A 20,011-nucleotide genomic window follows, 5' to 3' on the forward strand; every position below is an offset into this window, starting at 1 on the left:
AGAGAGTGAGAGAAAGAGAGAGAGAGAAAAACACATTTAAGAAATAATAACGAGTAGAGTGAATTACGTGTAGCGCTAGGGTTAGCACCCCCTGTATTTTTTAGACGCGTGCACTTTGGCAACACAAACACACATTCAGACATACACACGGCATTACGTACATAAGAAATACACAAACACAGAGAAGCTCATTATTTTCACGTATGATCATACAACACGTATACGTACATCAGAGAAAGAATGAGGAGAGAGAAAAAGAGAGGTTGTTCTTCTCTTTCGAATTGAATTTATACGTGTCGGTCGTCGTGTCTCGCCAATTAAAAAGTCGCAGAAGGAGCGCGACAAATTATCGCGATTGTTAATTGTCTTACTCGTTTTATCGCTAGGAAATCAGGCGCGACGTGAACGGAACAAATCTGAGTGATTTTCATCCTGACGATTTTTTTTTTTTTTTTTTTTTTTTTTTTCAAGAAATTTTGTTTTCCTTTTAATAGGTTGCTTATTTCGTTAAAAGAAAGAGAAAATTCGCTTGAGATTCCGTTAGCAAGTTCCGAAAAGGTAATTGTCAGGGTAACGAGAGGAATTAGCGTCGATCAAAATGGAGCGAATCGAAGTGAATTTCAGTGTGAAAATTTTCTCGTTCGGCGGTATATCGATACGATGATATCTCGCTCGGTTCTGCGAACAAAATTAGTCGAAGTGGCGCGCGCGAATTTTGCGAAACAAAGCCTCGCGTTTCGGGAGAATCTTGAAAATATACATTCGATCACTTTATCGTAGTCTCACGCTCCTCCCATTTTCGTTCTTCCGTCGATCGAATTCGAAATCGAAGGGGAAAAAATCCATCCTAAGGGCTTGCCATGACCTTTCTAGTACTTAAGTTTTCTTTCACTTCTTTCGAGGGAAAAAACGACTCGTCGTTATTCTTTCTCTCTAGACGATCAGTTGCTCGTGTATTTTCCTACTTTTTCCCGTTTGTTCTTATATTTCGACAAAAAGAAAAAAAATAGGGAAAACGAGAAACGACGGAATCACGTGCCATTCTTTTTTTCTCTCGTTTGTCAAGCATTCGTCGAGATCCTTCCGCGTTCTTCTATCGCGTCGTTTTAGCCCCCAACAAGTCAATCTCGATCTCTCCCCTTTCTTTGTCATTTCGTGAATTTTTCACAAACGTGAATCTCGTTCTCCGAGCCACGATCACGATCAATCGATGAAGAGAAGAAAAGAGGGGAAAAGAAAAGAAAGAGAAAAAGACGAGGCAGAGATTCGCGCGCATGATTTCGCTCGATCCAGGCTCGAGAAGTATTGACACTAAAAATGGTTCCTAACTAATTGAATACATACACGAGCTACTTTCATTTACGGTATACCTTGAGAATACATATTATATATATACAAATAAATGTATACCTACGCATAATTAGATACGCCTAGAGGAGAGAAGAAAGAGAGAGAGAGAGAGAGAGAGAGAAACTTAGCAATACGTAGTGGCGAAACGCGAATTTGAACGAAGGATTTCTTCCGTTTTCACGTTCTTTCTACTCCATTAATTGTTCAATATTATTTTCACCTTTGTCAATTCATTTCTCTGTTGGTTCTTGCGCGAGTGTGCGTGGAAGGCAAAAGTGTAGAGCGACAGCGAGCAAAGATGAGAGAATCGATTGTTATATGCCTGACGAGACGAACCTTCAGCTCATTCAACACCCTACATTTCTTTCTTTCTTCTTTTTTTTCCTTTTTTTGTTTTTGCCTAGATCTAGTAGGTTGTACACAATACTCGGAGTATACTAACCCCCAACCCCCCAATTTTTCTTAGCTTGTAAGGGCATTTTATCGAACGAAACACAGGGACTTTTCTCAGTGACTTCATTCACTGACGAAGACGCAAATTTCTGTGTCGATCTCGTACGATACGATACGTCCAAAAGAAAGAAAAAAAAAAAAAACGTTACGTAGATTCGAGAAATCGAAAAAATTGAAAAAAAAAACCATGGAAAATCGACTATCAACCGTGGATAGTGCGCGAGACGAGCGAAATTTTTTGACGAGCAGCGTCGAACCTTCAGTCGCCTTCGGAAAAGAAAAAGAGGGAAATTCTCGAGCGAAATTTGTTAATGACTTGAGCCGTGTAACCGTTGGCAGTAAGATACATTTCTTATCCAAGACAATAACTCTACATGTGTTGGAGAGAGAGAGAGAGAGAGAGAGGAGTTTGTCAGAATTGTCGGTATAATTCGGAGAGCTCGACGCTGATCCTCTCGAATTTTTTAACCTTTATATTGTATATATATATTTACGAGGAAAATATTTGTATACGATCGAAACAGTTGTATACGAATCGCGAAGATCACACGATGATTTTCTCCAAACATAGAATAGAGACACTCAGCGAGCGTTTTTGCCGTTTTAACAACGCTTGTCACCGATCGAGACGACAGCGTTGTGTGAAATTTCGAATCGCGCCTCGTCTCGCGCAGCCCGGATCCACGCGGTCGAGTCTCGTCGGTCCGCGAAGTGAACCGACAGGGAGGGAAGGGGCTTCGTTTAGGGAGAGAATGCGGGAATGATCGATCGAGACGCGAATCCAGGTCTAATCGGTACAAAGAAACCACTTCTTGCCTTGAAAAATATTAAAAAAAAATAATGAAAGCTCTCTATAAATAATTACCGATGATCGTGTGTCGCGATAGCATTCGACGAGACAAGAGAGACGGGGAGAGAAAAAAACGTGGAAAAATAGAGGAGGGAATCGGAGAAACGAAAGAAAGAATAATTCTTCGCAGAGTACAAATTTATCCGCGGTGTTGTTTGCCGAGAGGAGGGAAATCTTAAAGAGAGAAAAAAAGAGACGAAAGATAATAATCAAACGAAAGAATTAAAAAAGAAAAAATAGTGCAGACATCGATCAAAGGAGGAAGCTAATAAAAGGTTTTCTAGGTATCGTTAAACGCGTTTGTAATAAACCGTCTGTCCAGGGATATAAAGGGAGAATAAGGAATGAAAGAGAGAGAGAGGAAAAAATGGAAAATCGAGTTGAACGTTTCTGTCTTTTTTTTTTTTCTTTTCTTTTTTTTGTCACTATAAGAATTGTCTCCCCAGTTATATCTCAATCCCCCAACCCTTTTTTATCCACGATCAACGAAATAATCGAACACGCGTTGATCGACCGCGTGCAAAGTCGATGAACAAACACACACACACAGTGATCTCGTCGATAGACTTTCTTCTTGGTATATTTTTTTTTCTTGTCTTTAGTCTCTTTCTGTTTGTTTGTTTTTTTCTCTTTTTTATCTGGCGACTTTTGTTTCGTGTATCTTTTTTTTTTATTAATTTTCGTTTCTTTTCGTGAACTGTACGAATACATGTAGGAAGCGACAATTTCAGCCGGATTGTCGCGTGATATACATAACTACAATGAACACGTACACACAGCACACATAATGTAATGGTACACACTAATTATAATACCAACACACGCCGGAGAAAAAGAGCGAGCGAGCGAGAGAGAGAGAGAGAGAAACACGTACATACATATACATACACACAAGTTGTAAGCAAATATAGTTAAAAGAAGAAAAAAAAAAGAATAATAATCGAGGATTGGCGGGTCGCGCTCGTTTCCCTTGTTCAGAGAGAGAGAGACAGATTCAAGTCCCCCCAGACCCCCATATACCCTAACGCAGATCATAGTTTTCTACAACAGTATTTATATATAGCTATATATACAGACAGAACTATATTGTATGTATATACGAAATGTACATATACATATTAAATATTTTTACACGAACGAAATGTCCCCAATCTCCTACTACGCGACGGCAACCCGCCAACCCTTTGCGCCACCTCGAGATAGAAAGATAAAGAAAAAAGAAAATGGGTGTATACCACAGGTTAAAAATAGTCCGTTGAACATAGTTCGCAACAATAGTCACTTGGAATAGAATACCACCAACTACAGTATTGCAATAGTTGTTAGAGAAGACGATCGTGTGCGTGAAAAACGCTCCCCTTTCTTGCAACGATCAATCGATCATCTTTCGTCGTTTCCACGAAGGTGAGAGAAAAAGGGGGAAAAGAACGAGAAGTAAACTACTCGGCAAATATTTAATCCTGAGATGGTACAGAGATATTTGATAAAAAAAATCGAAGGAAAAGAATTTTCTTTTTTTACTTTTCGGGGAAACGATGGTCCAGAGATTTCTCCAGGATTAAGTGTTTGTCTTTTCGTTTGTTTTTTCGTAAAAATGGAGGAAGTTAAAAGAGAGAAAAGGAGAACGACGAAGGAAGAAGGGTGTAACGCACGATGAAACACGCGTCGACGATATCAGAAAATGGCGAACAAGCGATATCGACAATAATAAACGACAAGCGGTCGTAAAAGACGGAATCGTACGAGTACGGGCTCGGCTGCAAAAGGCTTTACGGTGATTATAAAGGCGGATTAACGGCGTCGTAAACGTGGCTAAGCCTTTCGTGAATTGTCTGCCAGTCAGAATGTTCCTTGGGGTGAATGCAAAATAAGCGACCTGCCCTCAGGGACGAATAGTTCCGACGTAACGAAACTTGGGATTGTGAAACGTTCAAGAGAAAGAAAGAAAGAAAAAAAGGTCCCAGATAAAGCTTGCAAAATCGACAACACTTCTGAATACAAGAAAAAAAAAAAAGACTGAAAAGTCGTTCGTGTGATTGATTACTAAATAACGACTCAAATTTTTCGAAACTGGTCCACTTTCGTTTTTTTCGCTGAAAGTCGGCAAAACGTGTTTCGTCGTGAGTTCAACTCTTTAAGAAGATCATCGAACGTTTCTTCTTTGAAAAAGACAGAAATTCTCGCGAACAAGGGAGCGTGCCAACATCTCAGACACGATTTAAATAATGCATTGTTGTAAATGTAATAACAAACTCAGGAAATCTGAAGCAGCCAGGCCGTGATACTATACTTATAGAAACTACTACTACTACTACTACTACTACTACTACTACTACTACTACTACTACTACTGCTACTATTACTACTACAGGTGTGATTCTTGCGTTAAACAAGCGCTCGGATGATTCGCGAGCCAGCGTCTATTCTGTTTTGTTTCATTTGTTTGTTTGTTTCTTGTTTGTTACGAGATTTTACACTGGCAAGTGGCAAGGCGTGTGCACACCGTATCTGCACATCGACAGGTGTACTCGACGAAATCGATCGCAGCTTCTTTATCTCACATCACATCAGAAAAGAAAAAAACAAATAAGTTTCATAACCTAAATAGTAAAATAAATACGCAAATTTCGTTCAATTTTTTTTTTTGGTAAAAATGATCCAAACTATCTGAACAACAGTTGCCGGCTTAGGTCGATTTCTCGAGTCGCCCGAAGATCGGAGATACAAGAAAATAGAAAAAAAGAAAAAGGGAAAAGAGAAATGATTGTGAAAATCACCACAGCTACCTCCATGTTAATTAAATATCAGTCTTCTTCTCGCGCTATACTCACGCTCATGATTACTTAAAGCTAAATATGTTACTTTTACGATAATATGGGACGAGTGAAATTGTCCTCGAGGAAACCATACGTCTCCGTAGCGGATATATATTATTATATAATTATGTATACACAACGTTTACAACATAGTCAGAAGCGCGAGATAAATATAGCTTCCACGGGATTATATAGGTTTAAGGATTTGCCTCCTTGCGCGGAACAGTCGAGCCGGCGTGGAAAATACAATAAAAGTAACGGACGTAGAGGAATAATAGTCGCCGATGCCTTGCTTAGAGAGAACGAGAGAGAGAGAGAGAATGAATAATCCGTGACACACTGGTTGGAACGTTGATAGATTACACTGCTCAAAATAATTCGGAAAAATCCGCTAATTCTATCGACGAACGAAAATCGCCGTATTTGATGCTGAAATAATTTGATTAAATACCTAAGAATAGTTTCGAGATATCTTGAAAGTGTAATTTTAATTTAAAAAAGAAGAAGAATAAATAAAATTTCGACGACATTTTGGGTGACCATAAATTTGTTGAAAGAACTAGAGAAGACAGGTGTTGAAGACTGGACAATTTCTCCGATTGCTTTGAGCACTGTGGAAACTCGAAATGACACGAGACAACGCCAGTGGAAACGGGATACAATGGAGCTACCTCAGTTTTACGATAGATTTATACCGTGGATAGCCGGACACCGAGATAGACGTGCATTTCACGCTGAAAAGTGGACAAATATTCACTGCCAAGCGCGCTCGACTCGACCGTTCCGCGATCGACAGTGCTGAATTCCAAAATCACAATGCAATACGTTGTACTTACAGTCGTTTTTACGCGTTGACTCGTCGATATAATACCGGTTAGTGATTTTACTGCTGCATCGAGAGATCGAAAGAGTGAATGAGAGAGAAAAGGGTTAGAAAACAAAGCAGGAGATCAATTTTTCTCGCGTGCGTGTGTGTGAGAGAGAAAATTAAAACGAGCGTGATCGCACGACGTAAAATTTCACCTGTATGAAAGACAGCGAAAATGTATAAGATTTTAAGCGGGAAAAAATGTGTGTGAGAGACAGATGGAAGAGTATGCGTGAGAAAAATTCGAGAGAATGAGATATGAGAGAGAGAGAGGATCGAATAAAGAAGAGAAGAGAGAGAGAGAGAGAAAAAATACGTTCGGATGGCCTCCTATTATACGCATATAATTATCTATTATTAGAAAGTGAGAACAAGAAAAAAAGCGGAAAAATATAAAATATACCTATCTACGTGATATTTTACAGAGAGTTAACATAATCAGGGACGCGTCGTAACCATAGGCATATAATTATTATATTATATATTATATAATAGAGTCTTTCTAGTGATAGAGAAAACCATAAACTCCTAACTTATTTTGTAATTCATCCGAGGATCTGAGGGAAGAAGAACACGGTCGCGTGGCGATGATAACCAATGAGCGTGCAATTCTCGACGTACGGCGTGATTAAAATGAAAGTTTTCGGTATAGCGAATAGGATTATCTCGCTACCGGAAACTCCCACGATTTTGAATCATTTCTGTCGGAGGAAACTCGCTGGAAAACAAAAAATAAAACAAACTCCAAGAATATTCAAATTCTCTCCGTTTCCAAAGCTAAGCTTTTTCTTCGCGTTAATTCACAAGTCGGTATCGTGGACGAAAGCTCAATTATTTTCAAGATAGTCTCGATCCATCGATATTGTCACCGATTTTTATTTTTTTCCACCATTATTTCTTCTACACCGTTGTAAGATAAAAAAATTCTACTCGAATCAGACTCCCGTCACAGTTGTTTCCTCCGCACGGACGAAATCGTGTTTCCTTTCCGTCGCGTAAATTTCGGAATCACGAGCACACACACTGGGGGCCAGTGAGAAACACACACACCGTCTGTCTCTGCGAAACGTATTATCGATTTGCTTGTTATATCGTTATCAGCGTGATTCTCCCATTATCGTATCGCTAGCTGCTGACGTAGTTTGCATATTGATCGTAAAGAAAGAGAAGCAAGATAAAGAAGAAGAAGAAGAAGAGGAGGAAGAAATGAAGAAACGATACGAGAGAAGAGAAGAAGAATAAAAAAACGAGTGAAATAACAAAGGAACAAGAGTAGTAAAATTTTAATTAGCGAGATCTCGAGAGCATATCCATTCAAGGACGAAGAATTTTCACATCGTCGCGAAGAAGAAAAAATAAGACAAGTGAGATTTAGTAAATGAGAGAGAGAGAGAGAGAGAGAGAATGAGAGAGGGAATAGCGAATGAAAAGAAAGGAATAATTAGCAAAAAAAGAGCACTGATCACATCGGCCCCGTCATCGAGACACGTCATCTCGTTCTTTACTTTACGGTTAACTATATATCATTAAGGTGCTTCAATATTGTTACGTTACGTTTTTTATTACCGTCATTTAATATTAATGTTATTATTATTATTATTATTATTACGATTATCATTATCATTTTCACATTTATTATTAGCTTCGCTAGAAATCGTGTCTTTTTTTTATAGAAAGGATGTACATCTGTCTCCTGGCAGGGAATCGAGAAAAAGAGAGACTTGAAAGAAAGAAAAAAAAAAAGAAAATGGAAATAACGAGAGTTGTTTCGTGGGCATTGTAGAAAGAAAGAAAGAAAGAAAAAGAAACGTGCATAGAAATCTTTGTCGCTTAAAATGTTTTTTTTCTTCTCTTTGCCTTTTTTTAATTTTGTTCTTTTTTTTACCCCTTTTTCGGTTTCTTTTTTTTTTTGTTTTACATTTATAGATTTGTTCTTCTTTCGCCCGCGTTTCTAGCCAACGAGACAGAGGCAGTCTTGCTGTACGTGAACGAGCCAGTATGTCAGATAAATATCCTGTCTTTCTTTTTCCTGAATTCTAACTACGTTTCTCGTCTTCTCCCCCATTATTTTCCCCCTTTCGTATCTTTTTTTTTTTTTTTTTTATTTGTAAATATATTATAGTCTATTTATCTATTGTATAACCTGTCCACGAATCTTCTTTTTCTCCCACGTTTCATTTGTTCGCTATAATTGTCTCCCTCTTTTTTTCCTATTTTTCGTTTTATCGTAATCCTTCCTTTTGTACCTTCCGCGTCCTTTAAATTCTCCCTCTCCTATCCCCCCACTCGCACGTACTACGTTTATTACTTTGTTCTTTTTTTTTTTTGCCATTCTTAGCATGTAAGCCATCCAACTTGCCAATACGATTACAATAAATATGTTTAGAAAGGAGAGAACACTGTGCTGCGTTCAGTTCACGCCCAATTTATTTCAGTTCCTTCTGTTTCACGTTCGTTTCTTTCGAGCGTAAGTATATTATAGTATGTCTGCGCATTTTGTCGATTCCCGAGGCACGGTAAGTCTGTGGCAATAATTATATCTGCAAGATTTGTAACTGGCGAATATTTTCGACAGGAGAAAAAAAGAACCAGTCCGATTACGTTGAAAATTAGAACTGTTCAGTGTTTTAATTTCGACTGGAGAAGGGAAACAATCGCTTTTCGAGTAAAAAAACTGAAATTTCATTTTTCCTCTATACTTTCGCAATTAGCAAAATATTCTCTTTTCTTTCGCAAAAAGCAAAATCCTCTACTTCCAATTGAAAATCACGCCGTACGCCGAAAATTGTCGAGCCTCCACCAATCAGCGTTCCAACGAACCGCAACTCGAAAATCTCGGTCAAAGTACAAAATTACCCGTGTACAACTAGATTTATGTGCGCATGAATTGGGACGATTGCAGACAGAAAGGGCCAGAAAGAGAGAGAGAGACACTTTCGATTCGAAGAACGCGCCGCAGGAAACGAGGTTTCTCGTTTATGTCTAAAACGAATCTGTCCAGCCAGCGGAGAATACAAAAGAGAAACATCCAACAATTGGCTCTGTTAAAAAAAAAATGTTGAATGAAACGAAAAGACGGAACGAAACGAATATGAACCAAAAAAAAAAGAGGAAAAAAAAGAATTCGAAAGGATACAGATTTTACGTTTCGACGATTTATACGTGGCAAGCAGACGCGTTTTATCGCCGTTTATTATTTATCGAGGCTGCCGCTGCTCCTCTCGCGACCAGGAATAATGGATCGAGCAGGAAATTGCCTCTAAATACATTCGAGAGCGTGAAACCGTGCAATCGCGGCACGGTAGACCGCGTTCGAAAGGGGGAAAGAAATTCGACGGGGTGGTGAAATGATCGCGCGTTTATGCGAAACCTATGTAGTTTTCTAGCCGGATTCTTTGCGTAACGCGTTAATGTTTAATCGCGTCCAGGATATGTGTGTCCAGCTCGATCGCGAGATTAACCGCGACGATCTACGAGGAGGGAAAGGCTTGGAACGGCGATCGTAAAATTCCGAATAACTCTTCCCGCCGCGATTATAAATTATACACTTTGTCTTTTATCGCTGCTCGTTCTGTTGTCGCTGTTGCGCAAAACGAGCGGAATGCATCGGCTTGCTGCTGAGATCACTATCGGTCCCGAGTATCGTGAACGTTTGAAAAATTTTAGGCACTTGAAACGTAGATTTGACGAAATTTTGTAACTTACTCGCTTCCTATCACGATTTTTCTTACGTATTATTGTTCGTTCTTTTTTTTCTCCTATCAGAATGAAAAATTATAGCTCTTCTCGCGAACATCAGAAAAATTCGGGTGAAAAGATTAATCGAAAGGATAAAATAGGCTTCTTTTTATGGAAACCTTTGTTTGTGAGAATATTCAATTTAAAGATTTACGAGGTTCGATTCTGCTCGTGTTTTTATACTTACCGCGAATAATACAGCGATTCGCTTTTTCTTATCTTTCCTATTATATTCAGGATTAATTCAAGCCGTCTCGAAAACGAACACTAAGAAAATGTTATTCCCCAATTTCAATTTACTTTTGAACCAAAAAAGAGTGTGCTGTTTAAACGAGAAACATTGGAAAAATCTCCGCAGCAAGCTATCATCCGTGTCTCCTAATTTCCGGTTTTCCCGTATTTTCGTCTCGATTCGCGTGTGTAATCGATCGAAAGTGACAGCGTCTGGCGGTAAAGTGTTTTAAAGCGGTGCTGTCGAGGAAGGAACGGGAAAATTCACGGTCCGTGGCTCGGCAATTGCAAAGAGAGAAAAGGTCCGCTTTAGTACGGATGCGCGCGACGTTTTCATCGATTCGACGTCGCGTATTTCACGCGTGCTGGAGTTTTCCTCCTCGTGGAAACGAATCGCGAAACGCGTCGTTCCATCGTTGCTCTGGCGAGGGAAAAATGATCTCGGGTAATTTCTCGTGAAACTAGCCTCGTTAGACTAACGAGACACGTTTCTAAAACGAATCGTCGGCGACGATCTGCAGTCTCATCGTCGAAAACACACACACAGACGACACACATCGACGATTCAACGGAAGCTTTTTTTTTTATTAAATGGTCGCAGATCTTCCTCCCGTGATAGTCTTGGAAGAATCGGGAGCTCGTGTGTTGCGTTGCTCGGTGCCTTCTTATGGCCTGTTTGTACGCAAATTGCACCACGAATTCGTCCAATCATCGATTGATAACCCTTTTTTTTCCCTAAGAAAATTTCTTTCTTTTATAATTAGCTACTACTACCGCAGTTTCGTGTTGAATACATTTCGACTGGAAGGACGACGAGTAAAATTGTATTTTGGGTAAAAGGAAGTTTGAGTTTCAAGAATTTTTGGAGAAAAAATTTCGAAGGATAAATTCATGGATGAATCCATAAGAAGCTCAAGGAAAAGTAAAATAATTGCCTGTAAATTTTGTAAGTTTCTTTTTCTCCGTAAGATGACTTGTATATACATGATAAGTAATCTGTTTTTGAGTTAGAAACTAATTTGGAATTGAAATTAACATACGTTTTCACACTCCATAGGCAAACTGGGTCGTTTATGTTCAAGTCTAATTTTTTCACCGTTCTAGGCTTTAAAAAAAAAAATCAGAAAAAATTTTGGAATACTTGTAAAAATTTCCTACACAGAGTTAAATTGAACTTTCGAAAAGCTAGGGGTTTCCTGGGGTTTCCTAGGGATGAAATATCGCAATTAGTAAAAATTACTTTCAGTGAATTATGAAATGGACGAATCAAGTACATCAGGCGATCACAGTTCCTATTTTGCTCCCAGCAAACTTAATGTAAGGCACTATGTGTGTATCTGTAAGAAAGAGAGTCGTATCTGGTTAAGCTCTAACTATACAATAAAAGTTTAGAATATTGTGCGTATATTGTAACGAGAATCTATGGTATGTTAAAATAAACTATATATGTATACACACGTGCGACAGTCGCGCGGTTTAATACCTTGCGGCAAGAGTTCGTATTTTATATCTGAATATCACAAAATTGCATACCTTCCCTCCTCTAACAATAAGATTCAAGTCAAATGGATTCTATTTTTTTTTTTTAACATTGATAAAAAATCATTCGAAACTTCCTGAATGTTACAATTCGAACGATACAACTTTTAATCCTCGTAGCTTCCCCTCCTATTTGTACAATTCTACAAATTTTTTACCTTTTCGTTAAGCATCCCTTGTTCGTATAATACCAGATTGAATTTTGTATATGTAATAAAAATTCGTGAAACCAATTGACTCGTCGAAATTAAATTTTCCACCTAATTATTCACCGTTTGAAGAGCACAATTTGATCGTTTTTAATGTACTAACTTCTAATTGGTAAAACAGAACCACCACTGGTAAAATAGAAGCATTAGTACATTAGAATCATTAGTAAAATAGAACCACAGGTAAAATAGGAATTCTCGGAACAGAACTTAGTAGATAATTTAACATTACTTTTTACCTTATCAACTTCCACATAGGTATCAACTATCTATCTGCAGATTTTTCGTAGACTACTAGTTCAACAGATACCTTACCTACAATTGACCTTTTACCGACTGCTAAAACCCGTATCTTTTTACTCCAGTATGGTAAAACAGTGTTGCAACGTTCTCCCAACAACTTGGTCACGCAGTCAGTACAGTGAATGCTTATCCCTGGCTAAAACTAATGATCAAGTAGATACAAATCTCAACGCATTTCACTTTACCGACCGCTAATGGTTCAATTTATTTATATTAGGCTAAACTATGACTCTTCAATATGGCAGCCAATCTGCTCGTATTACTTGTTATACAATTATGTAATTATTATGCTGTAGATTTTTCTGCATTCATAGGAAATTTAAATGTGCAGAATTGCACAGAATGCACGTAATATGATAAAAATATCCAAATTATAGTACTCCTTACAGTACCTGGTAGGTCAAATAATTATCCACCCAAGTTTTACTTCTTTGTTTTTTACTATATTCTCAAAAATTTGAATTTGCATAAAAATCTACAGTCTGGTAATTGTATATCAAATAATATCGATTGCCCAGGCCTCACCACGTGGAGGTTGCTGCGAATGGAGGCCCGCCCTAACCACGCGGTCCCATCCACCCTCCTTTTACGCGCCTACTAATTCTTTTTTACTTGTTAACCCTTTGGACTCCTTTGTCGAGCACGACTCGATATCAGTTTTACTCACAGGTATGAATCAAGTTATTTTTAAAATGCTAGTTAAAATCATAATCATCTTTAAAAAAAATTATGAACCGCGATATCTCCTAACCTTTCGGACGCATACTCCTATAATCGACATACTTTATTCAGATTTATTCAATACACTTAATTTGGACACATCTTTCTTTTTTTTTCCTGATGGAAATCTTCAATAGCCGCCATCACCCCTGAGGGGGAATGTCGGATTTTTACCGACAAAAACCACCCCGACGGCCCTTCTTGGACGCCTTTTGGGAGGACCACGGGATCGCCAGCGAACACCACTACCGGTGTCATCACAACGCGCCACCTCCCGACTAGCGCACCCAGGTACAGGTAGAATCGAGAACCGTAACCCAATTCGACCACCGCCAAGCCCACGTGCAATGACAGACCCGGACCCTCATCCAGGCTGCCTGTGGACGCACTAACCCAAGTCGCGAGAGGGGAAAGACCTGTCACGCGCGCCAGAGGGTAGCCAACGCCACAATCACGTCCGGTATTGTCGGTATCCAAGTCATCCAGAGACACCCCGTCACTCCTGAAGTGCAGAACCGCATATAAGTGGAGATTATATGGAGTTCGCCACTTCAGGAGAGACCCCGGAAGATTTCGCCCATGTAAAAAGAAGAAAGAAGATATGTACAAATTAATACATATCTTCCTTCTCTTTTCTCTTCTTTTTTTACACAGGAGAAGTCTTCCAACCACACCCCGTCTTCCCTGGAGTGGAGAACCGCATATAATTGAAGATTGTATGCAGTTCTCCACTCCAAGGGAGACCCCGGAAGATTTCGCCCATGTAAAAAGAAGAAAGAAGATATGTACAGATTAATACATATCTTCCTTCTCTTTTCTCTTTTTTTTTTACACAGGAGAAGTCTTCCAACCACACCCCGTCTTCCCTGGAGTGGAGAACCGCATATAATTGAAGATTGTATGCAGTTCTCCACTCCAAGGGAGACCCCGGAAGATTTCGCCCATGTAAAAAGAAGAAAGAAGATATGTACAGATTAATACATATCTTCCTTCTCTTTTCTCTTTTTTTTTTACACAGGAGAAGTCTTCCAACCACACCCCGTCTTCCCTGGAGTGGAGAACCGCATATAATTGAAGATTGTATGCAGTTCTCCACTCCAAGGGAGACCCCGGAAGATTTCGCCCATGTAAAAAGAAGAAAGAAGATATGTACAGATTAATACATATCTTCCTTCCCTTTTCTCTTTTTTTTTTTTCTCTTTTTTTTTTACACAGGAGAAGTCTTCCAACCACACCCCGTCTTCCCTGGAGTGGAGAACCGCATATAATTGAAGATTGTATGCAGTTCTCCACTCCAAGGGAGACCCCGGAAGATTTCGCCCATGTAAAAAGAAGAAAGAAGATATGTACAGATTAATACATATCTTCCTTCTCTTTTCTCTTTTTTTTTTACACAGGAGAAGTCTTCCAACCACACCCCGTCTTCCCTGGAGTGGAGAACCGCATATAATTGAAGATTGTATGCAGTTCTCCACTCCAAGGGAGACCCCGGAAGATTTCGCCCATGTAAAAAGAAGAAAGAAGATATGTACAGATTAATACATATCTTCCTTCTCTTTTCTCTTTTTTTTTTACACAGGAGAAGTCTTCCAACCACACCCCGTCTTCCCTGGAGTGGAGAACCGCATATAATTGAAGATTGTATGCAGTTCTCCACTCCAAGGGAGACCCCGGAAGATTTCGCCCATGTAAAAAGAAGAAAGAAGATATGTACAGATTAATACATATCTTCCTTCTCTTTTCTCTTTTTTTTTTACACAGGAGAAGTCTTCCAACCACACCCCGTCTTCCCTGGAGTGGAGAACCGCATATAATTGAAGATTGTATGCAGTTCTCCACTCCAAGGGAGACCCCGGAAGATTTCGCCCATGTAAAAAGAAGAAAGAAGATATGTACAGATTAATACATATCTTCCTTCTCTTTTCTCTTTTTTTTTTACACAGGAGAAGTCTTCCAACCACACCCCGTCTTCCCTGGAGTGGAGAACCGCATATAATTGAAGATTGTATGCAGTTCTCCACTCCAAGGGAGACCCCGGAAGATTTCGCCCATGTAAAAAGAAGAAAGAAGATATGTACAGATTAATACATATCTTCCTTCTCTTTTCTCTTTTTTTTTTACACAGGAGAAGTCTTCCAACCACACCCCGTCTTCCCTGGAGTGGAGAACCGCATATAATTGAAGATTGTATGCAGTTCTCCACTCCAAGGGAGACCCCGGAAGATTTCGCCCATGTAAAAAGAAGAAAGAAGATATGTACAGATTAATACATAACTTCCTTCTCTTTTCTCTTTTTTTTTTACACAGGAGAAGTCTTCCAACCACACCCCGTCTTCCCTGGAGTGGAGAACCGCATATAATTGAAGATTGTATGCAGTTCTCCACTCCAAGGGAGACCCCGGAAGATTTCGCCCATGTAAAAAGAAGAAAGAAGATATGTACAGATTAATACATAACTTCCTTCTCTTTTCTCTTTTTTTTTTACACAGGAGAAGTCTTCCAACCACACCCCGTCTTCCCTGGAGTGGAGAACCGCATATAATTGAAGATTGTATGCAGTTCTCCACTCCAAGGGAGACCCCGGAAGATTTCGCCCATGTAAAAAGAAGAAAGAAGATATGTACAGATTAATACATAACTTCCTTCTCTTTTCTCTTTTTTTTTTACACAGGAGAAGTCTTCCAACCACACCCCGTCTTCCCTGGAGTGGAGAACCGCATATAATTGAAGATTGTATGCAGTTCTCCACTCCAAGGGAGACCCCGGAAGATTTCGCCCATGTAAAAAGAAGAAAGAAGATATGTACAGATTAATACATATCTTCCTTCTCTTTTCTCTTTTTTTTTACACAGGAGAAATCTTCCAACCTCACCCCGTCTTCCCTGGTGTGGAGAACCGCATATAATTGAAGATTGTATGCAGTTCTCCACTCCAGGAGTGACGGGGTGTCTTTCGAAAACTTGGATACCAACATGACTGTACGCGATTAGGGTGGAGGTACCCTATGCCGCGGGGTAGGCGTCTTTGCCCTGTCGCGACTGGGGGTGTCGGGTCCACAGGCGACCTGGATGAGGGTCCAGGTCTGCCATTGCATGTGAGTTGGACGGAGGTTAAATCGGGTTACGGCCCTCGATTCGACCTGCACCTGTGAGCGACGTTCGGGTGATGGAACGTGGGGAGGGACACCGATAGTGTTCGCTAGAGATCCTGCGGTTCCCCCACATGGTGTCCGAAGGGGACCGTCGAAGTGGTTTTAGTCGGTAAAAATCCGAGACTACCGTCTCTCCCCCTCAGGGGTGGCGGTGTCTATTGACAATTTCCACCATGTTAAAAAAAAAGCGTTTTCTTCGTGCGGTCTATCGAATGATATGCACCAAGATCAATTTGATTTGGGGGCACTTTTACTATGCTTATTCGGCTAGACCCTTTAAAACAAAATTTGGAGTTCAAAGGTTTAATGCAACGTAACCGCCTCCTGCGGATTGTATATTTGCAGTACGTTCGAATTTTCGATCGTTATGCAGACAGACAGTAGCAGGAGACTGACAGAATTTTAACTAAAAAAAAAAGTCGACGAAAAGAATAAAATACAAAAAAACTATTAATTTAAACCTAAAATACTTTAACTTTAGCTTAAACTTGTCTTACAACGCCTAGCTTGCAGTATAACTTCACTAGAACTTGAATTAAACTAGGAGTTAACCTAAACCTGACTTAAACTAGGACTGATGAAAGCCTTAATTCTATACGAAATATTAATTTATTCATGCATCATTACTCAGTATTTTTATCACTACACTAGAACATGTGAAGTAGTAATCTGATCAGAGAAATATTCAAAATACAAAAGAAGAAAATGCAAAACAAATACGTCTCACAAAAAAACACGTCAAAATAAGAGACTGACTGCACACAGCTATCTCGGGAAAAAATCAGGCGTTTCTGTTCAAAATTGTTTACCGGAAACTCATAAAAGGAAAAAAAATTACAATGTTTACAAGCTGAGAGTTCTACCGTCTTGCAAAAAAAAAAAAAACATTAAACGCAAGCACTGAATTTTCATTAAAAACTTGCTTACTGAAATGTTAAAGCATTAAATATTATCCTGATTAGGTAAAATTCTTACTTAACTTAACAGTCCCTTGCCTGTCTAAGAATCTAACTTCATGCAGATAATTGCCTGCGAAAATCGAAAATTTAAGTTTACTCTGTGTGGCAAAATGAATCTCCTCGGCCACCTGCAACGAGCACGAACTGGAACGAACTTAGTACTTAGATTGTACAAGTCACGATATGAATACCATTTAATTATAACATATACACCTCTTTTCTTTCGATAATTTTCTTTCTTTCGTACTCTACCGTTTTCCAACTTCCGTATATTCGTTTTTGTAATACACTAGGTATTATATACTTACATAAACTCGATCATCTTTCACCTTCTGTGAATCGTCAATGAATCTGTAACAGACTTATTGTTTCTTGGATTAATAATGGGAAAAAGTTTAACAGCTGAAAAGAAAAGGTACTGGGCACATATGCATATTTGGCACATTACTTGAAATGCAAGTGATATTAAAAGAATGGAAAGATACTTTTCGTTATTAGCAATTACTTCATACACATTGATAACTAATTATTTGTTGAGAGAATATCACGAAGGAAGAATCTATAAAATGTTCACTAGAAAATTTCTATACTGAATACCAAGAAGAAAGAAAACGAGACTAAAACTGTACACGATTCGTTTTCACGTTCTAATTTTCTCAGAAGGAAACGTGCAGAGACTATCACTTTTCATTTTCGGCGTAGGAAAGTTCAAGAACCTCGATGGACTGTTTCTCGTTCTTGTCTTGAATTTAACGTATTCGTGAACTCTCCTGTTAACGCCTATTTCCTACATATACATACATACATACGGAATAAGTGATACTATTTTTTGTAAACAATATATAAAACGACGTACATATGTGAATTGTTTGAGTTTGCATTATTTTTAAGAAATGAGGATTAGCTTCAATTTTTTAAATCTATTTAAATTCTATTATTAACATATTATACGTCGTTCAAAATGAGAGTAACTTCGCTCTCAGGCCGATTCACGTCCGTTCTGCGCATAGACAGAGTGTAACAGAGGGTAAGACGAAGAAAAACGTAGGCGGTTAAGTGGAGGTTTGGACGTCTAGTGGTTTTAGCCCGGTCTTAGGCACGTCCCATGTGCGAAGCGAAGTTACTCTCAGTTTGAACAGAGTATAGTAAATTACAATTGTTCGCAAGCTGTTTGCGAACTGCTTGTGAAGAGTCCTGAGTAATGTAAACGTTAGTATAACAACTTGTCGTTGATCAAAGGCAATGCCACTTACGGACAGTTATCGTGTAGCAGAGTGTCCCATTCGAGAATAACCGGATAGGTTCAGTTCTTCTACATGATAGCTATTCGTATGCGACACAGTTGTGGAACTCTTAACAGTTAGGTCCTACATTCTTTAGATTTTCTTTGTTTTTCATTTTTTCTCTTTTTTTTTGTTCTTTTTTTTTGTTTTACAACTGGCTCTAGAGAGCCAACCAGCAAATTGGATGAACATAGATATCGCGTGCGGGTGGGCAACGCTTAGCAGCGTTTCCACTACCATATAAACTTATTGGTTACATCTGTAGATCAGTCGGCTTGTTCCTTTTTAATCTTCTGATTTCTGATGGTTTGCTTAGCTCTCTAGCCAGCTCGTTGGGGTGGTTTTTTATACTATTTTTGTGTATTGATTGACATTTTTTATTCCCAAATCTTTATGGAGAGTATCTCTAGTGTCATACCATGGAGCAGCAGCCATGCTTCTTAGAGCCTTGCTTTGGAACCTTTGGATGATATTTATGTTGCTTTTTTTGGCACAACCCCATAATTGTATTCCATATGTCCATATTGGGATATGAGAAGCAGTTTATTGTATAATGTAAGTGGTGATTTGTGTCCCAGGATCCAGTACATGCTTTTCATTTTTAGGTCCAGTTGCTTTCTCTTTGTTTTTATGTGTTTTTTCCATGTAAGTCTTCTGTCAAGGTGGAGGCCGAGGTATCTAACGCTGTCCTTTGTCTTGAGATTTTCATTATTCAGTTTGACTTCAGGGCACATAACATGTCTTGTGGTAAATATGGTGTGAACTGATATACTAGCGTTAATTTTAATTTTCCATTTTTTTGCCCATTCTGCTGTCTTGTTCAATGCTTCCTGCAAGAGTCTTGATACCCCAATGGGGTTTTCATGCGACGCTAACAGAACGCGGTGCCATTTGCGTACGTGGCTGAGAGCACATCCTCGCTTTCAGGGAGATCTACTGTGTAGATTTGATGTAGTGTGGGGCCTAGTACACTGCCTTGCGGAACACCCGCTAGAATAGGGTAAATTTTAAAATATTTACCGTTTTGATTAACATGAAAATATCTTTCGCTTAACTAGGATTTGAATAGAAGATAACAGTTATGTGGGAGGTATTGCTTAATTTTGTATAACAATCTTGTACGCCATACTCTATCGAAAGCTTGGCCGTGTTGTGGTATTAGGCGTTCTTCTTTTATTATTGGTTTGAGACCTTTTTAACATAGAATAGTTTTGACAGAATCGGCAACAGTGAAATTGGCCTGTAAGATGCTACTTCGTTCGGGGGTTCGTCTGGTTTATGAATAAGAATTATTTCCGCGAACTTCCACTGTATTGGAAAATACTGTGTTCTGATTATTGCGTTACATTTCTTAGTGTTTCTTGAAGAATTTTAGCAGTTATAAGATCGTATCCAGGTGTTTTTTTTTTTTTTATCATTTGGTAGTCTTATCTCTTCTGCAACCTCCTTAGGGCTGAAATAATTGATTGGTTTACTGAATTGCAAAGGGGTGCTGAGATGTTCATCGATGGCGCTGTCTTCATTATCAGACGTCGGAATAT

This window comes from Habropoda laboriosa, unplaced genomic scaffold (assembly GCF_001263275.1).
Source record: "Habropoda laboriosa isolate 0110345459 unplaced genomic scaffold, ASM126327v1 scaffold57, whole genome shotgun sequence".
Lineage (NCBI taxonomy): Eukaryota > Metazoa > Arthropoda > Insecta > Hymenoptera > Apidae > Habropoda > Habropoda laboriosa.